Source organism: Balaenoptera musculus, chromosome 1, assembly GCF_009873245.2.
Source record: "Balaenoptera musculus isolate JJ_BM4_2016_0621 chromosome 1, mBalMus1.pri.v3, whole genome shotgun sequence".
NCBI lineage: Eukaryota > Metazoa > Chordata > Mammalia > Artiodactyla > Balaenopteridae > Balaenoptera > Balaenoptera musculus.
In genome coordinates, this window is record NC_045785.1 from 139,826,561 (window position 1) to 139,847,433 (window position 20,873).

At 37.6% G+C, this 20,873-nt stretch overlaps 1 protein-coding gene across 1 annotated transcript in view; it reads right to left on the reverse strand.

The window, feature by feature from the left end:
* NIBAN1 (niban apoptosis regulator 1) overlaps positions 1–20,873 on the reverse strand; it is a 160,227-nt gene that overhangs the window by 31,058 nt on the left and 108,296 nt on the right. The gene's annotated exons all lie outside the window — the stretch shown is intronic.

Genomic DNA, 20,873 nt, shown 5'->3' on the forward strand with positions numbered 1-20,873 from the left:
AGTGCCTCATGTACCCAAGGTATCCCCTCCCAGTTTCCCAAATAAAACTCCAATTTCTCTGTGATCTGATATCAACTTTATGTCAAAAGGACATCAATGTAATAGGCTGATTTATACAAATGAAGGATAATAATTGTTAACACATATAGCAAGATACTGTTCTTCTAAGCATGTTACATATTTCATTGAAACCTCACAAAAACCTCTGAGGTGAGTACTATTATCATCTCCAGCTTGTAGATGAGGAGACTATAGCACAGAAAGCACAGAAAGGTGAATTAATTGCCAAAGGTCATATACCAATAAGGGTATGAACTCAGATAATTTGACACAAGAGCCTGCTTCTAAGCACTACACTATACTACCTCACATACTAGTTTTTTGATTTGCCTTTCCAAACATATTGGATTTTAAAAGGTGTTATATCTGAGAGGTAATATCCTACCACAAAGGAATGGATACCTAATGATATAGGATTTTTAAGTGTGCTAAATGGCCTTCCTAGAATTCCACAAATCATACCGTGCATGCAAATATCTTCATTTCTGCAATGGACTGAATGCTTGTGTCTCCTAAAATTCATATGTTGAAACCCTAATCCCCAATGTGATGATATTTGGAGATGGAGGCTTTGGGAGGTAATTAGGTCATGAAGGTAGAGCCCTCATGTTGGACTTAGATCCCTTATAAGAAAAGGCTCGCTCTCTTGCTCTCTCTCTCTTCTCTCTCTCTGTCTCTGTCCAGACACTGGATCTGCCACTACCTTGATCTTGGACTTCCAAGACTATGTTATTTTTGTTAGAGCAGCCCAAACTGACCAAGAGAATTTTCATCACATAAAACTAGCTCATGGAGGACACAGTGATAACCAAATTATAGAAATATTAGCAGGGAAATGAATTTTAGAAATAATCTAATCTAACAACAAAGAAATCAAATCTTAGAAAATGGAAATAAAGTAGGCAAAGTGAAGTGACTGAAAGGGTCAAGTCTCCTGCCTCCTGCTTCTCCCCCAATAGGACACAAAGTTCTCTTGCTAATAGCATATGATCTGTATTAATAGGGCAATATTAGATAGGTCAGTTGAAGGCAGCTGATTCACTGGGGGGGGACCTTCAGAGCTTTAAGCCAGTGGGATTGCTCAGTCAAGGACTCAATGGTTGATTTGGGGACTGAGCAGAACTAAAAGAGGATCAATCTGCTCTAAAAGGGGACAATCAATTAATGGATTGTAGATGACTCTTTTGAGATTGGCTTACTAGGTCATAAGCATCAGGAACTTGGAAAAGAGAAAATACAACTCAAGGAATAGCCTCTATAAGAGTACAAGCAAAATTCTTCACATTGAGGATACCATGAAGCCCAGAAGCTCCACCTTCAAAAATGTGGAACAGTAACTGACATTTCTAATATCAACATTAGTTGATATTTAGTTAAAGATTTAGTTAAAATCTAAATCAGAAAAAGGGCATGTCCCAAGAATCAGGTTTTCAAATTGAAGTGTTTTCTTCCTTGTCATTTATTTATTTATTTATTTGGTTAGGCAATTGATTTAGTGTTTAATCTTAGAGGTTTGGAAAACACAAGTTAAGGTCTTGGTATAAAATTGACAATAAGGGGGCTGTGATATGGGGCTCAGTACACTGGGAGGAACTATACCAATTGAGATGGAAACTATAATTACTACATTGAGATTCAAAACTGACTCATGTGCTCTTATTTTTAACAGCTGTTTTCATTTCCAGCCTAAGGAAACAAAGAGATGGAAGAAAATGTTGTACTTAGATGGAGTGAGTATTGCCAGACCCATGAGCCTGGGAATGAGGTTTAAGTTCTTCAAGTCCTTACAAGAAGCATCAGTTTACTTCTTTCTTCCCTAGCTGACCTCAGTAACCGGAGGAGGTATCTGAAATCATGGCCATACCATCTATATCTATATACATATATATGTAAAGAAAACTATGACACTCCCCCTGATGGTTGCTTTTCAAAGACCTTAGGAGAAAATAACTGAAGAAATGAGATTTGGAGGCAATGATGTGGGAGCCAGAGAGAAGTCAAGGAAGAAGTGGAAGAGCTAGAATGCAGCAGTGGCACAGGATGAGGCACCTTAATATAGGTGGAGAAGAAAAGTATTAGCAATCAAATGGACCATAAAGGAAATTATAGTCATTGAACAGCAGTAATGAAGTTTAAAAGAATAAGGGCATGAATCTCCATTCTGGACTCTACCATTAAGCCAGACTTACACTGGATTTAAACTACTCTTCTTCCATATGGTAAATAGGACCTAATCACTGATTTCATCATTAGATTTTTAGATTATAAATGGATTAAAGTAATTTATATAAAACTTTTAGAACACTATCTGTCATGTAATAAGTTGCTTTATGGATATTGGTTCTCATGATTATAAACAAAGTCCAATAGAAACTGCCAGATCATTAAGGAAATAAAGACAAAGGTTTGCTTTGTAAAGGACAGAACTACATTGTAATGCTCATATGATCTTCACTTCTTCTAAGTTGTTTGCAAAGGCATTGCTGAACTCAGCCAGAATGTACAGGTGTTTGAAAGAAACCAGATTTTCAGTTATTTAATCTACTTCCTGCCACAGATCCCATGGGAATAAATTTTGGGATCATAATCACCCATGCTCCTGCCAACAAGAACTTGAGAGTTAGTTCCATGGCCCCCAGAATCAACAATGGTTTTTGGTCTTTCGGCCCTCTCCTGCAAGCTGACTTAGAAAAATGGCAGGCATCAGCTCAAACTCTACTTTTCCAACATGCTGTAGTTATGAGGATGATCAAGGAGACAGACGTGCTGGGGAGAACTTAGGCATCATTAAATCCAGCTCCTTCAATTTACGGATGAGGAAACTGGAAGAAGAAATGGTTAATTTCTTAGCTGAAGGTCACACAGCTGGTCAGAATCAGAGCCAAGAGTTGAAAAAGTGGCTCTGGCATGTCATAAGCAGCCTTGGCATTCATTCTTACTTAAATCATAGACTATGAGAGTTAGAACTGATCTCAAAGGTCACCCACCCCAAGCTCTTTTCAGTGCTGGGAGCCTTCAGAATCCCTGAGACACTCGTCCAGCCTTAGCTTGAATATTTCCAGTGACAGGAGGCTCACAATTTAATGAAATAGTCTTTTTTGTCACTGAACTGTTGTAATTATTTGAAAATTTTTCCTTCTGTTGAGCCAAAATCTGTTTCCATGAACTCTCATTAATCCTGCTTCTGCCTTTCAGAGCAAAATAGACAAGTTTACTCTTCTTCCATATGGTAACTAAAAGATAGCTGAGTATCCTTATTTTCCTGCAATCATTCTTTAAACAATATAGTTTGGGGATTTTTAAAAACTTGGCCCTCCTTTTTCCTTCCTTCCCTTAGTGACCAATTTGAATCTGTCAATATCTTTCTTAAATTTGGACCTAGACTGAATACAACACAAAGAGTATTGTCTAACTAGTGCAAATTATGTAAAGTAGAAAGATTACTTTCCTTTTTCTGGTCCTTAACCTCTTTTTTAATCAACCATAGCATACTGTTGGCTCATACATTTCTTGTAGTCCAATAAATCCCTACAACTTTTTCGTAAAAAACCCTTGTCAATCTAAGCCTTTTCTAACCTATACTTCTGCTTTTGATTTTGAAGTGCAGGCTTTAACATTACCCCTGTTAAATTACAACTTACCGTGATCAGTTCAGTGCCCTAGAGCCTGCCAAAATCATTAAAAAATTGTAATTCTGCCCCCAGACTCCCTTTTACCTCGGTATCATTCGAAAATTTGGTGGGCTTAACCTTCTGTGTTTCTATCCAACTCACTGACAAAAACATTCATCAGATCAAAGGTGAGGACAGAGCCCTGGGAAACTCTAAACATTTTAGGAGACATGTGGGAGACACATCTTGGCCATTCACTCAACAGCCACATCCTCGGGACCAAGACATGTCTATTTTCCTTAGTCCCTCCCTAGTCCTCATCTGTGCAGCTGCATGGAAAACTCATATTTGGGAGACATGATTAAGGACTTTTGCAAGGGAAAGAAAGCTTCTCTAGGACCCTTGGGGACAATTATTCAGGGGGCCAGCCAGAGAGAAATCGTTTTTGTTTTTTTTCCACTTATACGGATTTACTGCATGTCTGAGTCAACTGAAACGCCAAAGCTCCAAGGCCTATGTAGTCATTCTGGATTTTGACTCTGGCTGCTGTGTCGGGACTCCCTGACTCGGGCTGGGTTTGGAAGCTGCCTTGTTATTTTATTTTATTGGTAAACGGTGCCAAGCCATGTTAGCTGATCTGCCTGGTGATTTGTGAAAGTTATGTAACAGCATTACTCACTACACTGCTATGGGGTTCATCTCACTAATGTATGCTTCTAAACTGTCTTCAGCTTCAGGTCATATGTCGTCTCTTTTTAGGGGACCTGCAGCAAGGCTGTTTGTCCTATTTTCTCTTCCAGAGCAGAGAAGCAGCACTGGGGAAAGTAACCAACATTTACTGAATACTATCATGGAGTATGAACCATAAGAGATGTTTACACACACTATCTCATATAATCCTTCCAATAATCCCATTAGGTAGGAATTCATATTCCCACTTTAAGGCTGACAAAGAAACTGAGTTTCAGAAAGGTTAACTAATCCGTTTAAGCTAGTATATGGACAAGCAAGACCTATTTGCTTCCCATGTCCTGTTATAACACTCTATGGTTTTATTTTTTTAACTTTTTATTTTGAGATAATCATAGATTCACATTTTTATAAGAAATAATACAGAGATATCCAATATATCCTCACCCAGTTTTCCCTAATGGAAATATCTTGCAAAAACTATAGTACAATATCACAAGCAGGAAATTGACACTGATTCAATCCAGCCGCCTTATTCAGATTTCATCAGTTTTACATGCACAGGTGTGGTGTGTGTGTGCATGTGTGTGTGTGTGTGTGTGTGTGTGTGTGTTGTGGTTTAACTTTAAAATTATTTTATTTTATTTTTTTATATCTTTATTGGAATATAACTGCTTTACAATGTTGTGTTAGTTTCTGCTGTACAACAAAGTGAATCAGCTATAGGTATACATATATCCCCATATCCCTCCCTCTTGAGCCTCCCTCCCACTCTCCCTATCCCACCCCTCTAGGTCATCACAAAGCATCAAGTTTATCTCCCTGTGCTATGCAGCAGCTTCCCACTAGCCATCCATTTTATACAGTTATTTTAAATTTTATTTCCTTCTCAAAGTTTAGAATCATATAATTCTGGAATTTGACTATGTCACAGGGATCATTTAGTCCAAACCACTCATTTAATTAGTGAGCAGGTTGAGGGCAAGATAGAATGTGATATGCATTATTAAAAACAAAACAAAAGAAAACCCTCTCATTGGAATTAAAAATGAATGATGTCTGTTCTAATGAAATGGTAATAAAAGTTTTTATTTTTATTAAAAAACTTATTTATTCATGACCAACTTAAGCAAATATTTATTACCAAATTGTAAATAATAACTCTTATGAGAACTAGCCCCAGGTTTACTTAGAAGCCCCTGAATAGTACTCTGTGAACTGCCAGACGAAAATATTCATCTACTGGCCAAATCATGTCTGTGTTAGTGAGCACAGACCTACCAGGAAGAGAAGAGGAATAAGCCAAGAAAGAATGTACACCTCCTAAAGATCCAGGCACCCCAGAATGAATTATAATGGTGTTACTCTAGGTGAAAATACAAAGATATGAGAACTCACTCTGAGGATATAAAAGACTTCTTAAATAAATGGAAAAAAGGTGTTTCTATTGTTTTGATAGAATGTTTTGACTATGCAGAAAAACTGTATGCCTCATCTAGCTAAAAGTGGTACATCTCATGAATTTTTGACTTGTCAATAAATATTAAAAGGCTGTTTGTTAACACAGAAGATGAAGTGGGGATTACCAAAACAAGTGAAGACAAACTAACCCCATTTCCTTTAAATAAATTACATTGGTAGAATACCTACCATTGACTTTGGAGACATCCTGTATCTAGATTTTAGCAAGACAAATATTAGAGTTTTGCAAAATTTTGACTGACACACTGAAGAAATTTAGATTAGTTGATAACGCAAATAAACATAATGAAGTGGGTAAACAGACTAAATGATGGGTGCTGGTTAAAGGGCTGATGTTACTGACATCTTAGAGGAAAACATTTTCAATTACTTGGAAAAGGTAATATATAGACAGACAGACAGATAGAGATAGATAGGTAACCAGGGTTTCACTTAACTGTGAGCTCAGTACAAGTCAGTGGTGTGATACAGTTGTACATAAAGCAGGTGAGGTTAGACCACAGGAATGTGGAATATACCAAAGACAATGACGGTTACAGATAGATTCTGACATACACTACTCTGAGCTTATCATTATATACTTCCAGCTCATGCTGAGCAACAGAATATTTTATAAAAAATTTAAAAATAAAGAAAAAAAGGTGGAGTATTCTGAAGAAGACCAAGTAAATGAGGAATCTCACAGCCTTGGAAAGAAAAAACCTAGAGGGAAGAATTCTTTATTTGTGTGAAGATCTGCAATGTAAAAGAGGACTGGATTTGTTCCTTGTAGATTCCAGATACTAGAGTCAGGATAGCATGGTCCAAAGTAGAGTGTGGCAGATTTTGACTCAATATTATGACTCAAAATTTCTAACATTTAGATTTATCTTAGAGTGAAATAGGCTCCAATAAGTTGCCAAAAGTTCCCCTCCAAGAGGAAGTGCTCCATCAGGGCTGAGTTACCTTGTAGAAGGTGTACGGACTTGCTTAAATCTCTCTATTATACATTGTCATGACATTGTGTACCTCCTCACCACAGCACTTAGAACAATTATAATTTCATAGTTGTTAGTATAATCATTTAAATATGCCTTTTCCCTAGACTGTAAGCTCTAGGAAGACAGGAGACTGCTGTTTGCATTCATCATTGCATCCTCAATCCCTGGTCTAGTGTCTGGCACATAAGACAGAAAGAGAAAGAGGGAAAAGAAATGAGGGAAGGAAGGAGGAAAGAAAGAGAGGAAGGGAGAAAGGGAGCAAGGGAGGGATTCAAATACTAGAGAGAGGGCTGGATTAAATCTCTTTGTAAATTTCCTTCTAAACTGAGATTTCTTGATTACAAACAAAACACAAGCATTGCAAATGAATCACATTCTCTTAATGAGTCTTTTCCCTACCGTTGTAAAGAATTTCTGAAGGAAATGGACGTCCTCATCCCAATGCTTCTCAGACTTTGGCGAGCATCAGAATCTGCTGCAGGGCTTGCCGAAGCAGACTGTTGGGCCCCACCCCAGAGTATCTGATTCAGCAGGTCTGAACTAGGGCCCAAGAATGTGCATTTCTAACAAGCTCTTCAGGTGATTCTGTTGCAGGTGGTTTACAGACCAGATTTTGAGAAAACAAATTACAGAGAAGAAAGAGATACAGTAGAAGACTGTGGCTCTTGAATGCTTAGGGTCTTAATGAGGGCTTTCCCTCATTATCAGGTTAAGAAATGTCCCCTCTGTCAACTGTTCACCTATTTAACACAAATGAACCCTTCTACTTACTCAAAGTGATGTATAAAAATAGTCCTATGACGAAGGCTTATCAGAGATATGTGGATAAGGAGCCACTTTAGGCAGGTTCATAAGGACATCATCTCATGCAACTAGAACTCTACCTGTGGAAGGGAACTCCCGCTCACTTCAGAGGCAATCATCATTGTCTGGACATAAATCCTCAGATGCAACCCTAGTTAAACCTCATTTTCCCTTTTTTGGTACTCAGTGGATATGTGGACTATATCTTCTGTGGCAGCCTTCTTTTCTTCAGCATATATTATCTCACTTTCTTTATCTTAATTTTTTTCAAAGTCTCAAAGAGATAAAAATGACCTATGCTCTTATCTCTTGCAAAGGTAAGGATAGTGTAATCGAACTCCTGGTAAGGAAAGAGGAAATAGTTTATTCTTTCCAAATACCATGAAGATACTCTGTGCCCTGAAGCTAGGTTCATTGAATATGTCTTCCATGGCCCTGAAAGAGTTTGTCTATCACCCTATGTATCTAAGATACCTGGGCAGAGTCAGGCCAAGAGAACAATGACACAATCAGTCATTTCCCATCTGCCCAGGACAAACATATATGGCTTTATATGGGTGAGATTTATATTCTAAGACAGTGAGTGCAGAACTGTTTCCCAATCCTCTAATAACTATTTGTGGAGATGATGCTGAAATGCCTCAGGAGGAAAAAGTAATTACACCCAAAACCCTAAGCAAAACAAATGAAGACTATCTAATTTACTCTTTAAAGTGTGAATTTTAAAAGAGTTCCCTATGTAATGTTTATAGGCCGTTGTGGCAGTGCACACACTCGGGTAATCTTTCAGCTCAGACCATGGAAACTGGGTCAGGTGCCTCCCACTGAAATTGTGGGGAGTTGTGTGGCTTACTCCCTGCAGGCAAGAACCTAACCACACAACCTGGACACAATTTAAAGCAAGCTTGAGTGTTCAAATGCATAGGGAAGATGCTCCTCTAGCCACAGACTTGTCTTTCACTTTTGATGACATTGTCTCTTATTCCTGGAAATAACTGTTTACACATGGGTCTTGGTATAATTTGTCACTGCAGAACACAATAATATTAGGGAAATTCTTCCTGGCTGATTCTCTGGATGACCTTAATATTGTGAGTTCAGAACACCTTGCCTAGTCTGTGGAAGCATGCTTCTACAAGTAAAGGAAGAGGTTTACATTAGGGAACAAATCACTGGTGCTAACTGGCATCACTTCACCATATCCTAGCCTGACACACCCACAGAGTGTCCTGCTGTCTGATGATGTGTCTGGGGATTTCTCACTCATCATCAACATTTACCATCACCAGTGATTAATAATAGCGTCCACCTTGCACTTGTCAGAAGATTTTACAGTTTACATCTCATTTGATTCTCACAGCAATCTCATGAGACAGGTAAGCCAGATGTAATCATTCCCAGGTAGAAAATGGAAAGAAGTGAAAATCAAAGAAGTTTAAGTCATTGCCCAAGGTCAGATGAATACATAACTCCTTTTATCAGGTCATCAAATGAAAGTTAAAATAATCGGCAGAAAGAAAATTTCTACTCACGTACAGACTCAATATCAAAAAGGACCTAAACTTACTTAAAACTTCTAAGTACAACAGAAGTTGTAACTACTTTTATCTAGGATAAAATATCTCAGTTTCCTATATTATTTATCACAGTTTTCCAAAGACCTAAAAAATTAAGTTGACCCATGCGCCATTCCCTTCCTAAGTAGGGATGGTAGCCACAGACTCTTGGAACCCATTACCCTGCCCTGATTAAGAAAGTGAGCCTACTATTTACAATAGCCAGGACCTGGAAGCAACCTAAATGTCCATCGACAGGTGAATGGATAAAGAAGATGTGGCACATATATACAATGGAATATTACTCAGCCATAAAAAGAAATGAAATGGAGGTATTTGTAATGAGGTGGATGGAGTTAGAGTCTGTCATACAGAGTGAAGTAAGTCAGAAAGAGAAAAACAAATACAGTATGCTAACACATATATACGGAATCTAAGGAAAAAAAAAAAAAAGGCCATGAGGAACCTAGTGGCAAGACGGGAATAAAGACACAGACCTACTAGAGAATGGACTTGAGGATATGGGGAGGGGGTGGGGTGAGATGTGACAGGGTAAGAGAGTGTCATGGACATATATACACTACCAAATGTAAAATAGATAGCTAGTGGGAAGCAGCCGCATAGCACAGGGAGATCAGCTCGGTGCTTTGTGACCACCTAGAGGGGTGGGATGGGGAGGGTGGGAGGGAGGGAGATGCAAGAGGGAAGAGAAATGGGAACATATTGTATATGTATAACTGATTCACTTTGTTATAAAGCAGAAGCTAACACACTATTGTAAGGCAATTATACTTCAATAAAGATGTTTAAAAAAAAAAAAAAAAAGAAAGTGAGCCTAGCTAATCCACGGCCTCCTCCTTAGGTTTGGGGGGTCAGTATATAGTTTAGTCCTCAGATTCTTAGGGACCAGATCACTTTATAAAAACTAGGAACTTCAGCAGTCATGTACCAATAAAAAGTGTCCACATTCCTGACCTATTACAAGAAGGGGCAGTGTTGTCAACAGAGTTCTTTTTAATTTCTGGGTTAGCTGAGCCTATTATATGTACCAATTTTGCAAAATTATTTTAAGCCAAAAGACACTTTGAAAGCATCTTGCTATTGGGGAGGTTGAAGGCCTATGACTCTACAGCAGCATATACTGTGCCACTAAATGATCCATTGAATGTGCTTTATAGGGTAAGTATGTGTTTTATCATGAAAACTCTTAAGCATTCACAGTGATTTTCAGTAAAGTCCAAGGAGCATCTTGTTTAATAAGTTGGTTAACAACAAGTTTAAGCAAAACATGATAGGATTACTGAATGGAATATCATGCAGTCACTAAAATAACAATTATGATGACTTAGACAAACTGTGGAAAAGCAGTTTGGGGAAATTTTTAATTGCAAAATCCAGATTATAAAAATTACACATACATCCTGATTAAACCATGTAAAATATGCACCCATAGGAGCATTGACTGGAAGGGAATGCATAGGAAATGGGAAGTGAGTTACGGGGACTTTGTATTTGTGACTCAAACTTTATGAAATGTATTATTATCCTTAGGAAGATTCGTGCTGACCTAATGACTTTGTTTTGTTTTGTTTTGTTTTACCAATCCTCTCATGACCATGAGCAATATTTGCCCCTCCAGAGTCAAAACAGTCCCGTGGCAGTTTGTCTCTTAAATCCTCAGAGCACCAGCAGTTGCCAAATCGTGGCACGTTCCATGATCCCAACATTCAGGGTCCATAATGAAGTGTCTGTCAATTAACTGATGTGAGTGGAACAGCCTTTCTCTCCCTCAGGACAGGTGGGACCCAAGTCTGGTTCCTCATTCAGTCCATCAAGCAGTTTCCAGTGTGATTTCAACTGAAGAGGTCATGCTTTTTGTCCTCTCCTTAACCATATTGTTTAGTGTGGTTCACTCAGAATAGGTCTCTGCTGACTCCTTCAAGTGTTTGTCTTCACAAATGGAGGGCAAACCCTTACATCTTGGAGCCCTTTGAGTTTGTGACAAATATCCTTTGAAGTATTCCTATCCTCAGCTTACCATGAAAATTGAACAGGGTCACAGGATGACATAATGTCCTTGAGGATGAGGACGGTCATATTCATCACTGTATCCTAAGGTCATAGCACAGTGCCTGGCACCAAATGTTCTTTTGAATAGACCAATGAACAAAGAAATGAATGACTCAGTAATTCAGAGGCAGCCTAAAATAGTGCGGACAACCGTCTAAAGGGAATAAAAACTGGGTGCTATCTCTACTTCTGCCACTTTGGCTGTGGGACTTGAGGTGAGTTACTTTGCTACTTTGGGCCTAATTCATCTCACTTGAAATGAGAGGCTGTCAGGTCTCCGTTTTCGGCTATGAAATAGTGTAATCTATGATAAACTGCAAGTACAGCTAGTTTATCAACATTTGGATAGTGCTTTCCATGACAGTGTTCCAACTTGGGGATATAAAGTTTCAGATGCAGGACCACTTCATCCTTTACTTCACACTAAACTTTCTCTCTCTCTCACAAATAATGTGTCTTTCTCTGAGCTGCAGAAAGTAATCAGTGTGGCTATTAGAAAATATTAACTTACATATGTGGCTTTCATTACATATTCTATTGGCTAGCACTGATCTAAATTACTTGGCCCTCGCCTTTCCCCTTTCATTAACCTAAATAACAGTTCAGTTTGTGACTATTATCAGTGGGCTCCCCACCTGGGCTTTAATTTAATTAATTACGTCAATAAAATGGTGAAAATACTTGTTTGTCATTTCATGATCTATGACAAGATTATAGTAAAACTGATTTGTCTTATGTAGAACATTAAATCATTGACTTAAGTCATATAGGCTTGGTCTCTAAAATACCCTTATTTTTTCTTGAAAAAGTAGAATCTGCCTGATATCTCTTAACTTTTAACAAAAGCATCTTGATTTACAAAATCTTCCAGTTCTCCAGGAACACCATCATATTAGTTTGGGTGTTTATTTAAGTGTAAACTATAAGATCATGAAAAGACTCTATCTCAGCCAGAAACTTCTCTTTTATAAAATGCTGCAGAATAGAACATATTATATCCTTTATCCAAATCAGAACTATCAGGTGGGATACAGGTCGGTTCTTGATTATCTTTGTTGACTAAGGAAAGCGATGACAACGATAATTCTTAAAACTTTGTTTGTTTCTGTATTTTGTGTCTACATTTTAATCCAGAAGAGTCTGATGTCCCAGTGATTCACCCTCTATTAAAACAAAGAACAAAGTTGCCTAATGGGGAACTAAGTTGTGCTCGGCTCTTCCTACTTCCTTACTTTAAGTGGTGGCGTCTCAGACCGATGCTGGTTGAAACTACTCCCTTCTTTTTCCTTCTTTTGCTCCTTATCCAGCTCCACCACCCCTACATATGCACTCACATGTATGCACACGTGTGTACACACACCCAGAAACAAATCTTTCCCTGGGCTGCGGGAAGTAATCAATACTGGCTCTAAAGGCTTCCCCCAGGGTAACAGAAGGGAAAGTGGGAGGTCAAAGAGACTCTAGACCAGCACTGCCTGGTAGAAATATAATGAAAGCCACATACGCGATTTTAAATTTTATAGCAGCCACATCATGAAAGTAAAAAGAAAGTTAAGATTAACAATATATTTTATTTAAACCAATATATCCAAAATATGTAAGCAATATAAAAATTATTAATGAGATAGTTTACATTCTTTCTTTCTTTTTTTTTTTTTACTAAGTTTTCGAAATCTGGTGAGTATGTTACACTTTCAGCACATTTCATTTCGGACTATCCACGTTTCGAGTGATCAGTAGCCACATGCGGCTAGTGGCCACCACGTTAGACTGCACAGCTCTGAATGTTCATGGTTTAAGTTCTATTGTTTATCTGAGTGGGGGCAGAGGAAGGAGGCAATAAAAGAGGGCACGCTACTGCACGCCTGAACGGTATTCCAGCAGCATGATTGCAAAGGAGATGTATTCAGATGTATTCCTACTCTAAATCAATAAAGAAGGAAGAGACCTGACTTTATCTCTAATTCATCGTTACACACATAGCACAATTCATCTACTAGAAGAATCCTAGGAGCACAATAATGCACGAAAATAAGAAATAAGATGACTTGCAACAAGTCCTTATACGGATTAAGGTTAGAGTTTAAGACCCTTGACAACTGTATCTCACTCATAAGCCCCGCCCCATGGGCACTGAGGAATCCTTATGGCTTTAACTTGGAGGGCCCTCTAACAACAATGCCGTATCAGAATAGTTCTGCTGAGTGTGGCTAACCACCAACAGACATATGAGATGAGATCATTTCCAAACAGGATACAGCCTTACAGCAATCTGCTATATTTGTAGCAGCAAATTGTTCACCCCTTTCTTATGTTCCACCAGAAAGAAAAAAACAGCTACAATGCTTGATGGATTTAGGTGCCTCCTGTTCCTATTGTGGACAATCTCAGTAGTTGCTATAGACTTGAATTACATGATGTAATCAACTCATTCCATGGAACTATTTGGAAGAATTGGCCTGATGAGCTAATTCTCTTATGGTAAAACAGAGAAAGAGGAAATAAAAAGAAAACCTCAATTCCTGTGTTGGAAGTATCAGAGCTTCTGAATGCATGAGAGAGAGAGAGAGAGAGAACATGCACGCACATCTCTTACCTTGATGTGTTAGTTATAAGCAAATACCTCTTGAGTATTCACAGCTCTTAATGGTATTTTTACCACTAAGGAAGACATGATGGAATCATAGGACTAGAATGGACTTTTAATGTCTAGTTCATTTCTCTACTAGTAGGGGAGCATTTATTTATTTAATAACTGAAATACCACATAAATAATTCCAGACCTATGATCATTATTCATAATAGTAAAAGCTAATACTTATTAAGTAGTACATTCCGTGTGTAGGTTTACAAATCAAAATTAATCAAGTTTAAGTCATTCAGAGGACATTCTCTCGGTCTTTCCATACATCACATTTTAGAACACAAGAGTTCTCGTTCTCAGGCAGTTCTCCCCTGTGGATGACCTACATTTCTCATGTTACAATTGAGAACATTTCTGCAAGTAGCATCTTCAATGGAGTTAGAAACACCATTGGAAAATCAATATTGTGTCTTCCCAGACCTTTTCTTTCAAGCTGAGTAATACAAGTATCTCTAAGATTCCTTACAGTTTTTATTTTTCAACCCCGTACTTACATTTTTGAATCTCCTCTGATAGCACTCTACAACTCCACATTTCTTAAGTTTTTAGGCTGGGCGTAGTTCCCCTTATTTAATTTAATATTAACATAACCTTATTTAATATAAACTTATTATATTTAATATAACCCTATTTTATACTGCAGCCTGCCCTCACCCCTTCACTTCCAGCACCCTTAAACCCCCTTAATCTCCTCTACTATTTTTCCATAGCACTTATTACTTTTTATCATATTTCATAATTTGCTCATTTACTATATTTATGGTTTATTTGCTGTCTCCACCATCGGTCCCTAACTAGAATATAAGTGCACAAGAACAGGGATCTTTGTTTTGCTCATTGCTGTACCCTGAGCTCCTAGAATAGTCCTTGGCACGTAGTATATGCTCAATAAATATAGACCTGATCAATGTAAATTCACACAGTTTCTAATTAAGTTAATGTATAAGTATTCATCTAGACACACGTTTCTAGCTGATTGGTAAGTATATCGGGCAAGACACAATTAAATGTCTAAATTTAAATAAATGTTTATTTTATTACAATAGAGAAGAAAACTGGGTTATACTGGAAGTACTTATTCTTTAAAAAGTTTGTTACTCTTCAGTAGCAAGGATTGGGAGTACTGATTATTTCTGTTTTATTCCCATATTTTTCTAATTATGAACACTAAGTCCACAAATCTAGAATATTCAGAGTTATGTTCACTCACTTCTCAATTTAAATACAGGTATCAAATATTAAATCTATTTTAGGCTCCTAACACCTTTACCTGTATTATAAGTTAGACCTCATAATTTTAGATTAAAAAATATTGTGCCTACGTGCTATCTGGAGAAAACAGACCCAACTTCCATTTTTTAAACAGCAATTTTATTGATGTGGGTTTATTTTTGATCCCCATTTTATCCCCAATGCTTATTATGGTGCCTAAAATATAGTAGGGGGAATCTTAAATTATTTATTTATTTATTTATTAAATGAAAAATAATTCTGGCAAACTAGGAAAAATTTGACAAAAGACATTTGGGGGAAAAGCAATAAATACAGTGTATTCTAAAAAATTTAAAAGTAGGGAAAAAGTGATAACTGATTGATGTAGAACTGAGAAAAATCATATTTCAACCAGAATCATTGCACCTATGGCCTAATCCCTATCATATATTCACTCACTCACCAAACACTGGTTGAACATGTTCTATGTATGAGTCACTGTGAAGAATTCTCTGAATAGAAGGGAAAAAGATTTGGTTCATAGGCATGAAGTTTACTGTAGGAAATAATGATAAATCCATCATCTCTTCACCATTGTATCCCCAGCACCCCAAACAACCACAGGGCAGATGTTCAATTTGGTAAAAGTGGTACAAAGAATGGCTAATTATCCATAAGACAGTAAAGGGTGTAATAAATGCTATCAGAGAAAGCGAAGGGCCATGGGAGTTAAGAAGGGAAAGGAGTCTCTCTGGTTTGGGATGGGAACGTTTTCCTGGAACAGGGAGCTAAGTGGACAAGGATAGGCTGACTTGCGGCAGGTGGCGGGTGTTCAGGGCAAACGGCGGAGCATGGTGCAAAGCAAAGAGGCAAACCACACAGAGCACATACGACCTGTCCTTGCCAAACAGCATTTCCTGTTTTCAGATATCTGAGCTACGAAATCTTCAAACCTACCTGCAGAAAGGGGTTTTAATTTATATTAAGCGCAGATATAAAATTATGTGGTTATAAAGGCTTCCAAAAGAGTACAAGGCAGTGAGCTCTGGAGTCCAAGAGGCCTAGGGGCTTCCTAACTGTGACCAAGATGCTGTTGTGTTGGCACCGTGCAAAGGACTGAGGACAGAGACTGGCACTTGTGGCTTCTCTACAGCTGCTAGTAGCTTTCCTTCCTCTCCTTCACTCAGTGTCCTAACTGCAGCCTTGAGCTTACTTGGCAGGAAAAGCGCACATTACAGGCATACCTTGGAGATACTGCGGTTCGGTTCCAGACCGCTACAATAAAGCAAATATCCCAATAAAGGGAGTCACATGAATTTTTTGGTTTCCCAGTGCATATAAAAGTTATGTTTACACTATACTGTAGTCTATTAAGTGTGCAGTAACATTATGTCTAAAAAACAATGTACATACCTTGATTAAAAAATATCTTATTGCTAAGAAATCCTAACCATCATGAGCCTTCAGTCAGTCATAATCTTTTTGCAATAGTAACAACGAAGATCACTGATCACAGATCACCATAACAATAATAATAATTAAAAAGCTTGAAATAGTGCAAGACTTGCCTAAATGTGACACAGAGACATGAAGTGAGCAAATGCTGTTGGAAAAATGGCACCAACAGACTTGCTTGATGAGGAATAGCCACAAGCCTTCTATGTGTAAAAAATGCAGTATGTGCAAAGTGCAATAAAGCAAAAACACAACCAAACAAGGTTTGGCTGTACAACACTCTAGTGTATCCCCATCAGTGTGAGTCTGGTCTTTAAAAAGAGTTTTTTAATCCTCCACTGAATATGACATGTAATAAGTTAATACTTTCTAAAGTAATTTATAAATTAATGTGATTGCATTGGAATTCCAGCAGGCATTAGGGGATACTTAGCTACAATGAGTGTGAATTCATAAAAAAGACTATATGCCTAAAGTAGTCAAGAAAAATATAACATGAATGAATTGTAAGGGGAAACTTCTCTTATCAGATATAAGAACATACAACAAAACTCTACCGTAATAGAATCAAAATCGCATTAACATGGGAATAAATAGATCAATGAAAAATAAAAGAGAATATTTAGATAACCTAAAGATTATATATATAATGTTATATGGCAAAGATAGTAGCTTATTCAATTATTCAGTGGGGAAGGTTAGATTTAATAAATGGTGCTGGTACAACTGGTTATCCACTAATATACATATATACATGTGATTTTCAAGCAGACTAGAGATTTAAATATTAAAAATAAAGCAATATAAAAACTTCAAGAAAAATCAAGGGAAATTACATAATAAGCTAGGGGTAGGGGAAATCTTAACAAAGGCAGGAAATCCAAAAGCCATAAAACAAAAGATAGACACATTTGACTGTATAAAAATGAGACATCTTTGCATGGCAAAATATATCATACTTAAAGGTTAATGACAATATGATTAAATTGCTCCCAAATCCCTATATAGGTCCTTGATGTATTACATCTAATCTGAAAATATCTTGTTTACATTTATTTCACAGCTTTTCCTTCTTTAAAACTTGTAACTCATTTGAGAGAGTGTGGGTGACAAAATATGTTAACTGTATTATCAGTGCTAATAAATTAGATTTTTTCATTTTTCTCTGGATTATCTGGGGGGGGCTTCCATTCCAGACACATGTGTGTCTCCTATTGTAATCATAGTTTGTAACTGTAAACTGACAGGTTCCTTTTGGTGTCTGTAATCCTGGTTCATTTAAGAAAGATTACTATTTAAAAAAAAAAAGAAAGATTACTATTACAGAAAGTGTAACATTTTCTCAAAAACTTTCCCTATGCCTCTGTAGAGAAAAACATCTTTAAATATATGTGAAATATTCTCATTTTTGAAATATGGGTGGCAAAAAACCCCAATATGATTAGCTAATGACAACAGATAAATGATGAATTTGAGAAAAATGTTTTTAATGAAGAGATAGAAAAGAGTTACTATCTGCAGATAAATGGATAAAGAAGATGTGGCACATATATACAATGGAATATTACTCAGCCATAAAAAGGAACGAAACTGAGTTATTTGTAGTGAGGTGGATGGACCTAGAGACTGTCATTCAGAGTGAAGTAAGTCAGAAAGAGAAAAACAAATACCGTATGCTAACACATATATATGGAATCTAAAAAAAAAAGAAAAAAAATGGTCATGAAGAACCTAGGGGCAGGACAGGAATAAAGATGCAGATGTAGAGAATGGACTTGAGGATACGGGGAGGGGGAAGGGTAAGCTGGGATGAAGTGAGAGAGTGGCATGGACATATATACACTACCAAACGTAAAATAGATAGCTAGTGGGAAGCAGCTGCATAACACAGGGAGATCAGCTCGGTGCTTTGTGACCACCTAGAGGGGTGGGATAGGGAGGGTGGGAGGGAGGGAGATGCAAGAGGGAAGAGATATGGGGACATATGTATATGTATAACTGATTCACTTTGTTATAAAGCAGAAACTAACACACCATTGTAAAGCAATTCTACTCCAATAAAGATGTTTAAAAAAAAAAAGTTACTATCTGAATTTTCACAGAGCTCTTACAAGAAAATAACCAAAATAGGGAGTGGGGGTAGAGAACAAAAGAATGAATGAATGAATGAAAATGGTCAAAGAACATCGATGGACAATTCACATAAAAGTAAATTCACAAGGCCAATAAATACTGGATAAGATGCTTGGACTCAATGATGGTAGTCAAAGAAAGGGCACTCTATGTATCAAGGAGATTCACTCCCCCTGCCCACTTCAGCTCGTCACAGCAGAAAAAAGAGCAAAAAGGCCTATTAGTGACAGGAATGCAGAAAAAAGAGTGCTCTCATACACTGTAGCAATGTGAAATTTTACAGTTCATCAGAAAATTAATCTGGCAACATCTACTAAATTAAAAATACATTTACCTTTAAACTTAGTAATTCTACTTCCTGTTCACTGCCTCAGAGAAAAAAGAACATGAAGGTACATGCACAAGGATATTTATTTCATCATGAATTATAGTGGTAAAGCAGGAAACAAAGTTAAGGCTGTCAATAAGAGAATGGTTGAATAATGCAGGACACAAACCATGAAATATTATATGGCCACTAACAAATGAATCATAACTATGCCAATTGGCTTGGACAGATTTCCATGAGGCCCTATTGAGTAAGAAAAACAAAAATGCAGAAAAGTATGTATCACATACTTTTAATACAGTCTTATTAAAAAAAAAGTGACCACAAAAACCCCTATAACGTATGTATGTATATGGAGAAAAATATGGAAAGATACATATAGGGTTTTTAATATTGTTTACAGAGAAATGAAGAGAATAGGAAGGACAGAGCAAACAAAAAAGCCTAGAATTTATGATATGATCCAATTTATGCATTTATATAAACTTATATATGTCTTTTATATATAGATAGATAGATAGATGGATAGATAGATGAGAGAATTTTAAATAAAATAAAACAAAAAGGAGGAAACAACATTTGTCTCAAAAAAATCATGTAGTTCACTAAAGCCCTCTGCTGCCTGCAAATTGGTCCTCCTCCCACCCACGTTTATCAATGCTGCTTTTCCTCCATGTGATCCTGGGTAAGGCACCCAGCCTCCCTGTGTCCTCATCTATCAAACGATGGCGGTGGAGCACATGATCTCTAAGGTCCTCTCCAGCTTTGGCATCATCATCTGATGCCTCTGAAAACACAAGTCTTTGTTTGTATTTCCCAGGTAACCATGTAGCCTACAGAAATAAACCAATAAGGGTCAGAAAGCAGAAGCAGACTATATCCCACTACCTGATTTCTGTTTTACCCGTTCTCTTTTTAAAAATGTTTCTTGACTAGGTAATCAGGCCAATGCTTATTTTCATGTTGCTGTGAAACCATCACCACGGTGTGCCAGCAGGCTCGCTCGCTGTACATTGCTGATGGGCTTTGCAGCGTTCACTGAATTTCTGTTGGATGACTTCTGGCCACCAAATAGGCATTTTAAGGGAAGCGCTGGGTGCCAGTTTCATGAACAGCATGGTGAGAACTCCGTTGCTCAGCAGGGAACTGAGGCCTGGAACAGGAGAAGGGACGGCTGAGCAGAGTGCGTGCAAGGCAGTCAGCTTTCACTGTTGTCACCCCATCACCTCACGGTTTTTCAGATGACAATCAATCAGCACCCATGTGCTCGGCACATCAGAGTCATAGGAAACTGGAACCAAAGCTGGAAATTTGGGGCAGAATGGGCTAGGGTGAGATGGGGGATGGGAGGAGTGGACAGATCAGAACACGGACTATAGACAACAAATAGAGAGAGAGAGAGAGACAATAAGAAAAGGTTACAAGAATTGGCCTTCTCTTGAATAGCTGAAAATAAACCCAAGAACTGTGGTGTTGGGTGGGGTTGGACTTAAAGCTACAGGGTTAATACAGGCTGGAGTTGTAGACTGAGGAAGCAGTAAGGAGGAAGACGTGCCTCGATGGGCATTCACAGATACGCAAAGCTGCAGGCAGTTGGGAATACGCAGTGAAGTTCAGTAAGAAGCACACACCCCCTAAATATAGCACTGGGAGAGGGAGATGCGGGAGACATAGTAGGCAAAACCCTCAAATTTCCAGAGTTTAAAAAAGATTTAATTTTGTGAACATGTTAAAAATTTCAAAATATTATAACATCAATTTCAATCATTGCAAAATTGTGACTTAGATGTCACCTCTTTTATTTATCCTCAGACATCATGAAAAACGTGTTTATTAGAATAGAAAATA